The following is a 15,519-nucleotide window of genomic DNA, read 5'->3' as shown; positions in this document are numbered from 1 at the left end:
AGGTACGAGAACCTTGTTTCCCACACTCCCCTGCCTGCAGGCCTCCATTTTAGGAGGTTCTGTTAAGATCAGCCAAACCCTAGGCAGATAGAAAAAAAGGAAAGCAAGAAAGCGGGTTGTTTTGGATCCCAAAGCAGCAGCAGCAAACCAGCCCTGTAGAGGCAGGAACTAATCTCCTTGGTACCAGGAGCTGTGTGTGCAGGCTCCTAGACAGCTGTTCCTGAATGTGGGTCACAGTACCATGGAATGAGCTTCTCTTTCTAGGGAAGTTAGGGTTTAAATATATGGGGTGTTGTCACCCGCCCTATTTTCCTTTTTTCTTCCAGATCTCCCAACCATTTTATAACTTTTTTCTGTGTCGACTTCCTCTACCCTAAGTCATCAAGAGTCGTTCTTCATCTCTACTTGACCACGGTGGGACTTACCACAATAGTGGTTTACATCAGAGATGGTTCTAGATAACAGATCTGAGGAGGTAGTTTGGATGTCTGACCTGAGAGAATTGAATATGTTTATGATGTCACAGCCCATGATAAAAGAGACCTGATAATTCCTGGTGTGCAATGACCCAACAGAGACTTCTAGTTATCGTGGCCTGAAATCAAATGTCTATGGAAAACTGAGCTTTGGAATAACACCATTGACCTTCAGGGTGGGAATGAACATTACAACATGACTACAGACTGCTGTTACTGACTGGAGTAGGAGACTTACAGAAAGAAAATGATAGGTTCAAGCATTATATTCCTCCTTCAAGTCAGGTTCAGATCATCAGAAATATTTTCTCTCTGAAAACTGATAAAGGTTAATATAAGAATAAAACATCCAATTCTCCAAATTGCAGAAGTACAAAGAAAATTATATATATACAATTTCTCCAGGTCTCTCTTATGTCAATTAGGACATTAATGGGGGAATGATTGAGACCCTGTTAATTAGAATGGCAAAATACCAGTGGAATTAGACAAATCTCAGAGCCTTGAACCCTGAAATCTCCATTAACCCTCTTTGCTGTCAGAAGCAGCCCCTCCTCCCCCGAGGAGACTAGCTTTCCCTGAATTGAAGACCCTGTGGTGACTCTACCTGGGGAGTTGTGTTTTTTTTTTAAGAGAGAGTGAGTGAGGAGAGGAGAGGAGAGGAGAGGGGAGAGAGAGAGAGAGAGAGAGAGAGAGAGAGAGAGAGAGAAAATTTTTAATATTCATTTTTTAGTTCTCGGTGGACACAACATCTTTGTTGGTATGTGGTGCTGAGGATCGAACCCGGGCCGTACGCGTGCCAGGCAAGCGCACTACTGCTTGAGCAACATCCCCAGCCTAATTGTCTTTAAGATGCTCATCCATCATCCCACATTGTCACCAGACTCTTAATTGGGGTCTGATCCTAGAACGCCTAAGTTAAGAGTATAAAATATAGCCCAGGAGAGTATAAGGGTCACACCAAAATAAAAGGTAAATATTTTACTGTATTTTTTATTGGTTTTTCACAACATTACAAAGCTCTTGACATATCATACTTCGAACAATAGTTTCAAGTGAGTTATGAACTCCCATTTTTACCACAAATACAGATTGCAGAATCACATAGGTTACACATTCACATTTTTACATAATGCCATACTAGTTACTGATGTATTATGCTACCTTTCCTATCCTCTACTATCCCCCTCCCCCCCATCTTCTCTTTCGATCCCATCTACTGTAATTCATTTCTCTCCTTATTTTTCTTCCAATTCCCCTCACAACCTCTTTTATATAGTTTTTTATAACAATGAGGGTCTCTTTCCATTTCCATGCAATTCCCATTTTCTCTCTCTTTCCCTCCCATCTGGTGCCTCTGTTTAATGTCAATCTTTTCTTCCTGCTCTTCCTCCCTACTCTATTCTTAGTTGCTCTCATTATATCAAAGAAGACATTTGGTATTTGTTTTTTAGGGATTGGCTAGCTTCACTGAGCATAATCTGCTCTAATGCCATCTATTTCCCTGCAAATTCCATGATTTTGTCATTTTTTAGTGCGGCGTAATACTCCATAGTGTATAAATGCCACATTTTTTAATCCATTTATCCATTGAAGGGCATCTGGGTTGGTTCCACAGTCTAGCTATTGTGAATTGTGCTGCTATGAAAATCGATGTGGCAATATCCCTGTAGTACGCTCTTTTAAGGTCTTCAGGGAATAGACCAAGAAGGGCAATAACTGGGTCAAATGGTGGTTCCATTCCTATATTTCCCAGGAATCTCCATACTGCTTTCCAAATTGGCCGAACCAATTTGCAGTCCCACCAGAAATGTATAAGAGTACCCTTTTCCCTCTCCAGCACTTGTTATTATTTGACTTCATAATGGCTGCCAATCTTACTGGAGTGAGATGGTATCTTAGGGTAGTTTTGATTTGCATTTCTCTGACTGCTAGAGATGGTGAGCATTTTTTCATGTATTTGTTGATTGATTGTATGTCCTCCTCTGAGAAGTGTCTGTTCAGATCCTTGGCCCATTTGTTGATTGGGTTATTTGTTGTCTTATTGTCTAATTTTTTGAGTTCTTTGTAAACTCTGGATATTAAGGCTCTATCTGAAGTGTGAGGGGTAAAAATTTGTTCTCATGATGTAGGCTCCCTATTTACTTCTATTATTGTTTCTCTTGCTGTGAAAAAACTTTTTAGTTTAAGTAAGTCCCATTTGTTGATTCTTGCTATTAACTCTTGTGCTATGGGTTTCTTTTTAAAGAATTTGGAGCCTGATCCCACAATATGTAGATCGTAGCCAACTTTTTCTTCTATCATATCCAGAGTCTCTGATTTGATATCAAGGTCCTTGATCCATTTTGAGCTAATTTTTGTGCATGGTGAGAGGAGGGGATTCAGTTTTATTTTGTTGCATATGGATTTCCAGTTTTCCCAACACCATTTGTTGAAAATGCTATCCTTCCTCCATTGCATGCTTTTAGCGCCTTTATCGAATATAAAATAGTTGTAACTTTATGGATTAGTCTCCGTATCCTCTATTCTGTACCATTGGTCCACCCGCCTGTTTTGGTACCAGTACCATGCTGTTTTTGTTACTATTGCTCTGTAGTATAGTTTGAAATCTGGTATTGCTATACCACCTGATTCACACTTCCTGCTTAGAATTGCTTTTGCTATTCTGGGTCTTTTATTTTTCCATATGAATTTCATGATTGCTTTATCTATTTCTACAAGCAATGCCATTGGAATTTTGATTGGCATTGCATTAAACCTATAGAGGACTTTTGGTGATATCGCCATTTTGATGATGTTAGTTCTGCCTATCAATGAACAGGGTATATCTTTCCATCTTCTAAGATCTTCTTCTACTTCTCTTTTTAGGGATCTGTAGTTTTCACTGTATAAATCTTTCACCTCTTTTGTTAGGTTGATTCCCAAGTATTTTATTTTTTTTGTGCATATTGTGAATGGAGTGGTTTTCCTTATTTCCATTTCAGAGGTTTTGTTGCTGATATACAGAAATGCCTTTGATTTGTGCGTGTTGCTTTTATATCCTGCCACTTTGCTGAATTCATTTATTAGTTCTAGTAGTTTTTTTTGTAGACCCTTTTGGGTCTTCTAGGTATAGAATCATGTCATCTGCAAATAGTGATAATTTAAGTTCTTCCTTTCCAATTTTTATGCCTTTAATTTCTTTCGTTTGTCTAATTGCTCTGGCCAGTGTTTCGAGAACTATATTTAATAGAAGTGGTGATAGAGGGCATCCCTGTCTTGTTCCTGATTTTAAGGGGAATGCCTTCAATTCTTTCCATTCAGAATGATGCTAGCCTGGGGCTTAGCGTAAGTAGCTTTTACAATATCAAGGTAAGTTCCGGTTATCCCTAGTTTTTCTAATGTTTTGAACATAAAGGGATGCTGTAAATTGTCGAATACTTTTTCTGCATCTATCGAGATGATCATATGGTTCTTATCTTTAAGTCTATTGATATGGTGAATAACATTTATTGATTTCCGTATATTGAACCATCCCTGCATCCCAGGGATGAATCCTACTTGATCATGGTTCACAATTTTTTTGATGTGTCTTTGTATCCGATTTGCCAGAATTTTATTGAGGATTGTTGCATATAGGTTCATCAGAGATAATGGTCTGTAGTTTTCTTTCTTTGATGTGTCTTTGTCTGGTTTCAGAATCAATGTGATGTTGGTCTCATAGAATGAATTTGGAAGGACTCCCTCTTTTTCTATTTCCTGGAATAACTTGAAAAGTATTGGTATTAATTCTTCTTTAAAGGTTTTGTAGAACTCCGCTGTATACCCATCCGGTCCTGGGCTTTTCTTGGTTGGTAGTCTTTTGATTACTTCTTCAAATTCATCCATTGATATTGGTCTGTTCAAATCGTGTGTGTCCTCCTGACTCAGTCTGGGCAAATCATATGTCTTAAGAAATTTATTGATGTCTTCACTATCTTCTATTTTATTGGAAGATAGGTTTTCAAAATAGTTTCTAATTGTCTTCTGTATTTCTGTGGCGTCTGTTGTGATATTGGCTTTTTCATCCCTTATGTTAGTAATTTGAGTTCTTTCTCTTCTTCTCTTCGTTAGCATGGCTAAAGGTTTGTCAGTCTTGTTTATTTTTTCAAAGAACCAACTTTTAGTTTTGTTAATTTTTTTGATAGTTTCTTTTGTTTCAATTTCATTGATTTCTGCTCTGATTTTAATTATTTCTTGCTTTCTGCTGCATTTGCTATTGTTTTGCTCTTCCTTTTCTAGGGCTTTGAGATGAAGTGTGAGCTCATTTATTTGTTGGTTTTTCCTTTTTTTGAGGAATGACCTCCAGGCGATGAATTTCCCTCTTAAAACTGCTTTCATTGTGTCCCATAGATTCCGATAGGTTGTGTCTGCATTTTCATTTATCTCTAAGAATTTTTTGATTTCCTCTTTTATGTCTTCTGTAACCCTTTGATCATTCAGTAACATATTGTTCGTTTTCCAGGTGTTATTGGATTTCCCCTTCCTTCTTTTATCATTAATTTCCAGTTTCAATCAATTATGATCAGATAAAATGCATGGTATAATCTCTACCACTTTATATTTATTGAGGGTTGCCCTATGGCATAATATATGGTCTATTTTTGAGAAGGATCCATGTGCTGCTGAGAAAAAAGTATATCCATTCGATGATGGTTGGTATATTCTATATATGTCAGTTAAGTCTAGGTTATTGATTGTGGTATTGAGGTCTATAGTTTCTTTATTCAACTTTTGCTTGGAGGATCTGTCCAATGGTGAGAGAGGTGTGTTGAAGTCACCCATAATTATTGTGTTGTGGTCTATTTGATTCTTGAACTTGAGAAGAATTTGTTTTATAAACTTCGAAGCGCCATTATTTGGTGCATAAATATTGATAATTGTTATGTCTTGTTGTTTAATGGTTTCTTTTAACAGTATATAATGTCCTTCATTATCCCTTTGCATTAACTTAGTCTTGAAGTCGATTTTATTCAATATGAGGATGGCCACCCCTGCTTGCTTGCGAGGAGCGTGTGCATGGTATATTTTTTCCCAACTTTCACCTACAGCCTGTGTATTTTTTTTCCAGTCAGGTGAGTCTCCTGGAGGCAGCATATTGTTGGATTTGTTTTTTTGATCCATTTTACCAGCCTATGTCGCTTTATTGGAGTGTTTAAACCATTAATGTTTAGAGTTACTATTGATATATGGTTTGAACTTGCAGCCATATTTGATTATTTATCTCGTTTTTTTTTTTAATTGCGTTTGTTTCACCATGATTAGTTTTCCCCTGTCCGTCTGTCTTTACTGAGGTACTTCCCAAAGTTGGCTTTGGTTATTGTTTTCTGTTTCTTCCTCGTGAAGTGTTTTGCTCAAGATGCTTTGCAACACTGGTTTTTTGGCTGCAAATTCTTTTAGTTTTTGTTTATCGTGAAAGATTTTTATTTCGTTGTTGTATCTGAAGCTTTATTTTGCTGGGTACAGAATTCTTGGTTGGCATCCAATGTCTTTCAGTATTTGAAATACGATATTCCAGGATCTTCTCGCTTTCAGCGTCTGAGTTGAGAAGTCCGTTGTTAACCTTATTGTTTACCCCTGAATGTAATCTTTCTCTTTTCTCTTGTAGCTTTTAATATTTTCTCTTTGTTCTGTATATTGGATATCTTCATAACAATGTGTCTTGGCATTGGTCTACTGTGATTTTGTATGTTCAGTGTCCTGTATGCATCTACAATTTGTATATCTGCTTCCTTTTTTATTTCTGCAAAGTTTTCTGTGATTATTTCATCTAGTAGATTACTCATTCCCCCTTGTTTGAATCTCTATCCCTTCCCAATGACTCTTAAATTTGGTTTTTTTATATTATCACATATCTCTTGTATGCTTCTCTCATGATTTTAACCAGCCTATCTGAGATGGCTAGACTCTTTTCCAGATGATATATTTTGTCTTCATTATCTGATGTGCTAGCTTCTACTTACTCCACTCTATTAATGATACTCTCATTTGAGTTTTTATTTTGGTTTATAGTTTCCTTCATTTCTAAGATTATGGTTTGATTCTTTTTTATAGTCTCTATCTCCTGATAAAGATGCTTAACTTTTTCTCTATCTGTTTGTGTAATACATTCTCAATGTGTTCTTTCGCTGCTTGAATTTGCTGTCTTGTATCCTCTTTAAGGTTCCGTTCCATCTGTCTCAGGTGTTTCATGAGTTCTTTATATGACCATTTTTCTGGTGATTCTATATCCTCCTGAATATTAGGCTGCCCTGCATTGTTTGCACTCCTTTTCTTCCTTGCTTTTTCATGCTGTTCATATTGTTTCTTGTTCTGTTTGACTGCTGAGTTACTGTTTACTCCTATTAATATATTTGAAGCTTGGGAGGAAATGTATTATAAGGGATGGGTAGAAGTCACTAAAGAGAATAAGAGTAAGCAGGTAGAATTCAAGGAAGGGGGAATAAGAAAATTAAAAAGAGATGTAAAGACAGGAGAAAAGAAAGATAGAAAAAAAATAGAAGATTAAAAGGGATTTAAAGAAAAATAATAATAGTAGAAATAGAAAATGAGATTTAAAAAATAGAATAAAATAAAATAAGATGGATTAAAAAACATTTAAAAAGACAGCAAAAAAAATTTTTTATAAATGCAGTCCTAGAATTCGATTAACTGCTCTTCCAGTGGGTGGAGCTATGCCCACTGGGCCAAGTTTCTCCTCTCATTAGGCGGGAGTCAATCACTGTGCAGCGGTACTTCCTCCCGGATTGGGCGGGTCTCCATTCCTGCTGTTCGCTGTGTGGGCGGGGCCTTTTGCAGAGCTGGTCAGGGGTCGTTTGCAGCACTGGATTGGCAGGTGGAGGGTGGTCGTCTGCAGCTCCAAACCGCCAGAGAAGGTTCACAGATTCGGGCCTTCGGGGCCGGGCAGGCAGCGCCTGCTCCCCCACTCACTGCAAGGGTGTAGGCAGCGGCTTCTTGGCGGTAGCTAGCGGCGGTTCACAGAGCTGGTCTGCGGGGGCCCAAGCAGCCAAGCAGGCAGCGCCGTCTCCCAACTTCACTGCACTGTGTGAGCAGCGGCCGGCTGAGGTTCACCAAGCCAGCCCGGGGGAGGGGTGGCAGGCAGATAGCCAGCAACGGCTCCCAAGTTCGCTGCTACGTGTGGGCGGTTCACAAAGCCGAGCTGCGGGGACCCAGGCAGGCCGCTCCTGCTCCTAAACTCGCTGCAGCATGTGGGCGGCGGCCGGCTTGGTTTCACAGGGCCCGCCTGCGGGGGTTCAGGCAGGCAGCAATGGTTCCCAAGAACAATGCAGCGTGTGGCCTGCGGCCGGCTGCGATTCACAGAGCCAGCTCGCGGAGACCCAGGCAGGCAGCGACCGTTCCCACGAACGCTGCAGCATGTGGGCAGCGGTCGGCTTGGGTTCACAGAGCCCGCCCGCGGGGGTCCAGGTGGTTAGTGTCCGCTCCTATGCTCACTGCAATGTGTAGGCAGCGGCCATTCGGTGGCCCCGGCGGGACTGTGCCCCTGCTCTGGGTTGCCGAGATTCAGTATTTTGTGACAATCTGACACCTCCTATTAAACTTACTAGTTCCAGGAAGGTCTCCTTTCAAGGAAATTTGCCTGAAGTTTCCCAGCAGGACGCATGTGGGTGTATTAATGAGTCTCTCTGATCCCCTTACCATGGAGGTATTGTATGTGCTGCCACTTCGCTGGCAGCCATGTTCTTCCTCCCGCAGCCACTGTCCTCTGCAGCATGGGAAGACATTAATAGATGGCATCGTTGAAACGGGCTCCCTGATTTTAATGAGAATAAGGGGACCCTGAAGTAGAAGAGGCCATGTGGTGGAGCAGTGATCAGAACATTCGAATCTGTAGAGATTTTTGACAGTGGTAAATGATCGAGGTATTTATAGACTCGAAAAAATGGGCACCCTCCTATAATAGTGCCTGTCCCATGTAATGTGAAACTCTTCTTTTCACACTTCATTGGTGCATTGTAGTCATCCATAATGGTGGGATTGGCTGACACATATTTGAACATGCACACAAAATAACCGTGAACTTTGGCCAATATCATTCCAATATTTCCCTTTTCCTCACCTCCTCCCCTGGTGCCTTGACTCTAATGATCTTCTTTCAACTTTCATGATGAGACTCCCTTCCCAACTTTCCTTCCTTTTCCCCCTCTAGCTTTAACAGAGGAAAAACATACGGCCCTTAACTTTCTGAGTTGCTTATTTCCCTAAATGTTCTGAAGATCCATCCATCTTCCAGCATGACATAATTTCCTTCTTCTTTATGGCTGAATGAAATTCCAGTGTGCATATACCAGATGTTCTTTATCCTTTCGTCCACTGATGTCACCTTGGCTAGTTCATGGGCATGTATGTGTCATTATAGTATGATGACTTCGATCCACTGTGATAAATACCAAGCAGAGGTAGAGCTGGGTCGCAGGGTGGTCCATGGCTACTCCTGAGGAGCCTCCATCCCGATTTCCGTGGTGGTTGTGCTAATTCACATGTCCACCAACAGGGTGAGAGTGCTCCTTTCTCTCCAATTCTTTCCTTGTCACACTCATTTCTGTTTGTATTCTTGGTGGTTGCCTTTGTCACTGAAGTGAGATGAAATCTCAGGGTAGTCTTGACTTGCAAGTATTTTCATATATTTGTTGGCCACTCACATATTTTCTTCTAAGATGTGTCTGTTTAGTTCATTTAGTTTCCCTTTTGGTAATTGGGTTATTTGATAATTTGGTTATTTAATAATTGTGGGTTTGATGTTAAGTTTTTTGAGTTCTTTATTAATATTCTGAATATTCATCCTCTTTTAGAAGAGCACCTCATAAAGATTTTCTCCCTTTCCGTCGGTTCTCTCTTCATATTCTAATTGTCTCATTTGCTGGGCAGAACCTTCTTAATTTGATACCATCCTATTAGCTAACTTTTAATGTTATCTCCTGAGCTTTAGCATCCTATTGAGAAAGTCATTGCCTCTGCCTGTAGGTTGGAGTATTGACTTTGTTTTTTCCTTGAAACTGCATAATTTCTGGTATAGTGCCTGGGTGTTTAATGCATTTTGAGTTGACTTTTTGCAGGGTGAGCGATAGTTCATGTCTCATTCTTATGCATTTCGACAGGGGTGTAGAAGGACTGTTTCAGAGAGTAGATGTTAAAGACTGGGGTGCACAAGGATCATTGCAGAGAGCAGAGTTTTCAGACTGAGGTGCAGAAAGACTGTTGCAGAGAGAAGATGTTGGAGACTGGGGTTCAGAATGACTGTTACAGAGAGAAGAGGTTGGGGACTGGGGTGAAGAACAATCATTGCAGAGAGCGAAGGTTGGACACTGGTGTGCAGAAGGACTGTTACAAAGAGCAGTGTTTGGAGACTAGGTTGCAGAAGAATATTACATAGAGCAGATATTGGAGACTGTGGTGCAGAAGGATTGTTACAGAGAGCATAGTTTGGTGACTGGGTTGCAGTAGGATTATTGAAGAGAGCAGAGGGTGAAGACTAATGTGCAGAAGGATCATTGCAGAGAGCAGATGTTGGAGACTGGGATGCAGAAGGATACTTGCAGAGAGCAGAGATTGGAAACTAGTTTGCAGGAGGACTGCTAAACAGAGCAGAGGTTAAAGACTGGAGTGTAGAAGGACTGTTGCAGAGAGCAGAGTTTGTAGACTGAGGTGCAGAAAAACTGTTTCAGTGAGCAGAGTTAAAAGAGTGAGGTGCAGAAGGATCATTGAAGACAGCAGAAGTTGGAGACGGAGTTTCAGAAGAATCATTTCAGAGAGAAGAGTTGGAAACTGGGCTGCAGAAGGATCGTTACAGAGAGCAGAGGTGGGAGACTGGGGTGCAGAAGGACTGTTAAAGATAGAACAGGTTAAAGCCTGGGGTACAGAAGGAATGTTGCAGAATAAAGAGTTTTGAGACTGAGGTGCAGAAGGACTGTTGCAGAGAGCAGAGTTAGGAGACTGAGATGAAGAAGGACTGTTAAACAGAGAAGAGAAGACGTTGGAGATTCGTTTGAAGAATTATGATACAGAAAGCTGAGGTGGGAGCCTGGGGTGCAGAAGGACCCTTAAAGAGAGCAGAGTTTGGAGACTGGCGTGAAAAAGAACTGTTTCAGAGAGCAGAGTTTAGAGACTGGGTTGCAAAAGGCCTGCTACAGAGAGCAGAGGTTGGAGGCTGGGTTGCAGAAAGATCTTACAGAGAGCAGAGGTTTGTGACTGAGGTGCAGGTCGACTATTACAGAGAGCAGTGGTTGGAGACTGGGTGCAGAAGGATCATGCAGAGAGCAGAGGTTTCAGACTGAGGTGCAGAAGGACTATTTTTTTTTAATTTTTTTTCTTTTTTTTTATTGATTGTTCAAAACATTACAGAGCTCAAGACATATCATCTTTCATACATTCGACTCAATTGGGTTTTGAACTCCCCAAATACATAATACAGACTCACTTCTGTTACATACTCACATTTTTACATAATGGTATATTAGTGACTGTTGTATTCTGCTACCTTTCCTATCCCCTACTATACCCCCTCCCCTCCCCTCCCATCTTCCCTCTCTACCTCCTCTGCTGTTGTTCAATTCTCTCCCCTTTTCCCCCCACCCCCTTGCCCCTCATAACCTCTTATAATTTTGTGTATCACTGAAGGTCTCCTACCATTTTCATATGTTTTCCCTTCTCTCTTCCTTTCTCTCCCCCCATTCGTCTTAGTTTACTGTTGGTCTTTTCCTCATGCTCTTCCTTCCTGTTCTATTCTTAGTGGCTCTCTTTATATCAAAGAAGACATTTGACATTTGTTTTTTAGGGCTTGAATAGCTTCACTTTGCATAATCTGCTCTAATGCCATCCATTTCCCTGCAAATTCTATGATTTTGTCGTTTCTTAGTGCTGCATAATACTCCATTGTGTATAGCTGCCACAATTTTTTTATCCACCCATCTATTGAAGGGCATCTAGGTTGGTTCCACAGTCTAGCTATTCTGAATTGTGCTGCTATAATCATTGATGTGGCCGTATCCGTATAGTGTGCTCTTCTAAGGTACTCAGGGAATAGTCCAAGAAGGGCAATAGCTGGGTGAAATGGTGGATCCATTCCCAGCTTTCCCAGGAATCTACATACTGCTTTCCAAATTGGCCTCACCATTTTGCAGTCCCACCAGCAGTCAACAAGTGTGCCCTTTTCCCCACATCCTCGCCAACACTTATTGTTGTTTGACTTCATAATGGCTGCCAATCTTACAGGAGTGAAATGGTATCTTAGGGTGGTTTTGATTTGCATTTCTCTGATTGCTAGAGATGATGAGAATTTTCTCATGTGCTTGTGAATTGATTGTATGTCCTCCTCTGAGAAGTGTCTGTTCAGGTCCTTGGCCCATTTGTTGATTGGATTATTTGTTATCTTATTGTTTAATTTTTTGAGTTCTTTGTATATTATGGATATTAGGGCTCTATCTGAGGTGTGAGGGGTAAAAATTTGTTCCCAGGATGTAGGCTCTCTATTTACCTCTTTTACTGTTTCTCTTGCTGAGAAAAAACTTTTTAGTTTAAGTAGGTCCCATTTGTTTATTCTTGTTATTAACTCTTGGGCTACGGGCGTTCTATTAAGGAATTTGGAGCCCGACCCCACAATATGTAGATCGTAGCCAACTTTTCCTTCTATCAGACGCAGTGTCTCTGTTTTTATATCTAGCTCCTTGATCCATTTTGAGTTAACTTTTGAGGCTGGCCAGAGAAAGGGATTCAATTTCATTTTGTTGCATATGGATTTCCAATTTTCCCAACACCATTTGTTGAAGATGCTATCCTTCCTCCATTGCATGTTTTTAGCCCCTTTATCAAGTATAAGATAGTTGTAACTTTGTGGATTCGTCTCTGTGTCCTCTATTCTGTAACATTGGTCCACCTGCCTGTTTTGGTACCAGTACCATGCTGTTTTTGTTACTATTGCTTTGTAGTACAGTTTGAGCTCTGATATCGCTATACCTCCAGATTCACACTTCCTGCTTAGAATTGCTTTTGCTATTCTGGGTCTTTTGTTTTTCCATATGAATTTCATGATTTCTTTATCTATTTCTATAAGAAATGTCTTTGGGATTCTGATTGGCATCGCATTAAACCTGTAGAGAACTTTGGGTAATATCGCCATTTTGATGATGTTAGTTCTGCCTATCCATGAACAGGGTACATTTTTCCATCTTCTGAGATCTTCTTCTATCTCTCTCTTTAGGGTTCTGTAGTTTTCATTGTATAAATCTTTCACCTCTTTTGTTAGGTTGATTCCCAAGTATCTTATTTTCTTTGAGGATATTGTGAATGGAGTGGTTTTCCTTATTTCCATTTCAGAGGTTTTGTTGCTGATATACAGGAATGCCTTTGATTTGTGCGTGTTGATTTTATATCCTGCCACTTTGCTGAATTCATTTATTAACTCTAGCAGCTTCTTTGTAGATCCTTTTGGGTCTGTTAAGTAAATTATCATGTCATCTGCAAATAGCGATAATTTAATTTCTTCTTTTCCTATTTTTATGCCTTTAATTTCTTTTGTCTGTCTAATTGCTCTGGCTAGTACTTCGAGAACTAAATTGAATAGAAGTGGTGATAGAGGACATCCCTGTCTTGTTCCAGATTTTAGAGGGAATGCCTTCAGTTTTTCTCCGTTTAGGATGATGCTAGCCTGAGGTTTAGCATATATAGCTTTTACAATGTTGAGGTAAGTTCCTGATATCCCTAGTTTTTCTAATGTTTTGAACATAAAGGGATGTTGTATTTTGTCAAATGCTTTTTCTGCATCTATCGAGATGATCATATGGTTCTTGTCTTTAAGCCTATTGATGTGGTGAATAGCATGTATTGATTTCCGTATATTGAACCATCCTTGCATCCCAGGGATGAATCCTACTTGATCATGGTGCACAAGTTTTCTGATATGTTTTTGTATTCGATTCGCCAGAATTTTATTGAGAATTTTTGCATCCAAGTTCATTAGAGATATTGGTCTGTAGGTTTCTTTCTTTGAAGTGTCTTTGTCTGGTTTTGGGATCAGGGTGATGTTGGCCTCATAGAATGAATTTGAAAGAGCTCCTTCTTTTTCTATTTCTTGAAATAGTTTGAAAAGTATTTGTATTAGTTCTTCTTTGAAGGTTTTGTAGAACTCTGCTGTAAACCCATCAGGTCCAGGGCTTTTCTTGGTTGGTAGTCTTTTGATGGCTTCTTCTATTTCTTCCTTTGTTATTGGTCCGTTTAAATTGTGTGTGTCTTCCTGTCTCAATCTGGGCAAATCATATGCCTTAAGAAATTTATCGATATTTCGCTATCTTCTATTTTATTAGAATATAGGGTTTCAAAATACTTTCTAATTATCTTCTGTATTTCTGTAGTGTCTGTTGTGATATTGCGTTTTTCATCCCGTATATTTGTAATTTGAGTTCTCTCTCTTCTTCTTTTTGTTAGCATAGCTAAGGGCTTGTCTATCTTATTTATTTTTTCAAAGAACCAACTTTTAGTTTTATCAATTTTTTCAATGTTTTTTTTTGTTTCAATTTCGTTTATTTCTGCTCTAATTTTAATTATTTCTTGTCTTCTACTACAATTGCTGTTGTTTTGTTCTTCCTTTTCTAGGTTTTTGAGGTGTAGTGTGAGTTCATTTATTTGTTGGTTTTTTCTTTTTTTGATGAAAGAACTCCAGGATATGAATTTACCTCTTAAAACTGCTTTCATTGTGTCCCATAGATTCCGGTATGTTGTGTCTGTATTATCATTTGTCTCTAAGAAGTTTTTTATCTCTTCCTTTATGTCCTCTGTAACCCATTGATCATTCAATAACATATTGTTCATTTTCCATGTGGTGTAAGATTTTTCCTTCCTTTTTTTATCATTGATTTCCAATTTCATTCCATTATGGTCAGATATGGTGCATGGTATTATCTCCACACTTTTATATTTACTAAGATTTGCCTTATGGCATAATATATGGTCTATTTTTGAGTAGGATCCATGTGCTACTGAGAAGAACGTGTATCCACTTGATGATGGTTGGTATATTCTATATATGTCAGTTAGGTCTAGGTTATTGATTGTGCTGTTGAGTTCTATAATTTCTTTATTCAGTTTTTGTCTAGAGGATCTGTCTAATGGCGAGAGAGGTGTGTTGAAGTCACCCGTAATTATTGTGTTATGGTCTATTTGACTCTTGAACTTGAGGAGCGTTTGTTTTATGTAGATTGCAGCTCCATTGTTTGGTGCATACAAATTGATAATTGTTATGTCTTGTTGGTGGATGGTCCCTTTTAACAGTATATAGTGTCCTTCTTTATCCTTCTTAATTAACTTAGGTTTGAAGTTGATTTTAATTGATATGAGTATGGCCACTCCTGCTTGCTTCCGAGGGCCATGTGAGTGGTATTATTTTTCCCAACCTTTTACCTTCAGCCTGTGTATGTCTTTTCCTATCATATGAGTCTCCTGAAGGCAGCATATTGTTGGATTTGTTTTTTTGATCCAGGTTGCTAGCCTATGTCTCTTGATTGGTGAGTTTAGGCCATTAACATTTAAAGTTACAATTGAGATATGATTTGTACTTCCAGTCATGATTCTTTATTTATTTATTTTAGTTTGGCTAGTTTTACTTTTTTGGTTATTTTCCTCCTCCTTTACTGAGATACCTCTTGTTGTAAAAATATGGAACGCTTCACGAATTTGCATGTCATCCTTGCACAGGGGCCATGCTAATCTTCTCTGTATCGTTCCAATTTTAGTATATGTGCTGCCGAAGCGAGCACCAGAAGGACTATTACAGAGAACAGAGGATGGAGACTGAGGTGCAGAAGGACGATTACAGAGAGCAGAGTTCTGTGACTGAGGTGCAGAAGGACTGTTACAGAAAGCAGAGGTTGGAAATTGGGGTGCAGAGAGACCGTTACAGAGAACAGAGGTTGGAGACTGCGGTATACAAAGACTGTAACAGAGAGCAGAGGTTGGAGAATATAGTGCAGAAGGACTATTACAGAGAGCAGAGGTTTCAGACTGCGGTGCAGAAGGA

General features: G+C 39.5%; 1 non-coding gene across 1 annotated transcript; it reads right to left on the bottom strand.

The window, feature by feature from the left end:
- Window positions 1-15,152: 15,152 nt before the first annotated feature.
- LOC144373859 (U6 spliceosomal RNA) lies at window positions 15,153-15,259 on the bottom strand. The gene has a single exon (XR_013433397.1). It is a non-coding gene; the product is annotated as a U6 spliceosomal RNA (small nuclear RNA).
- Between the last annotated feature and the right edge of the window lie 260 nt (window positions 15,260-15,519).

This window comes from Ictidomys tridecemlineatus, unplaced genomic scaffold (genome assembly GCF_052094955.1).
Source record: "Ictidomys tridecemlineatus isolate mIctTri1 unplaced genomic scaffold, mIctTri1.hap1 Scaffold_515, whole genome shotgun sequence".
NCBI classification, from domain to species: Eukaryota; Metazoa; Chordata; class Mammalia; order Rodentia; family Sciuridae; genus Ictidomys; species Ictidomys tridecemlineatus.
This window is presented reverse-complemented; position numbering and strand designations above follow the sequence as displayed.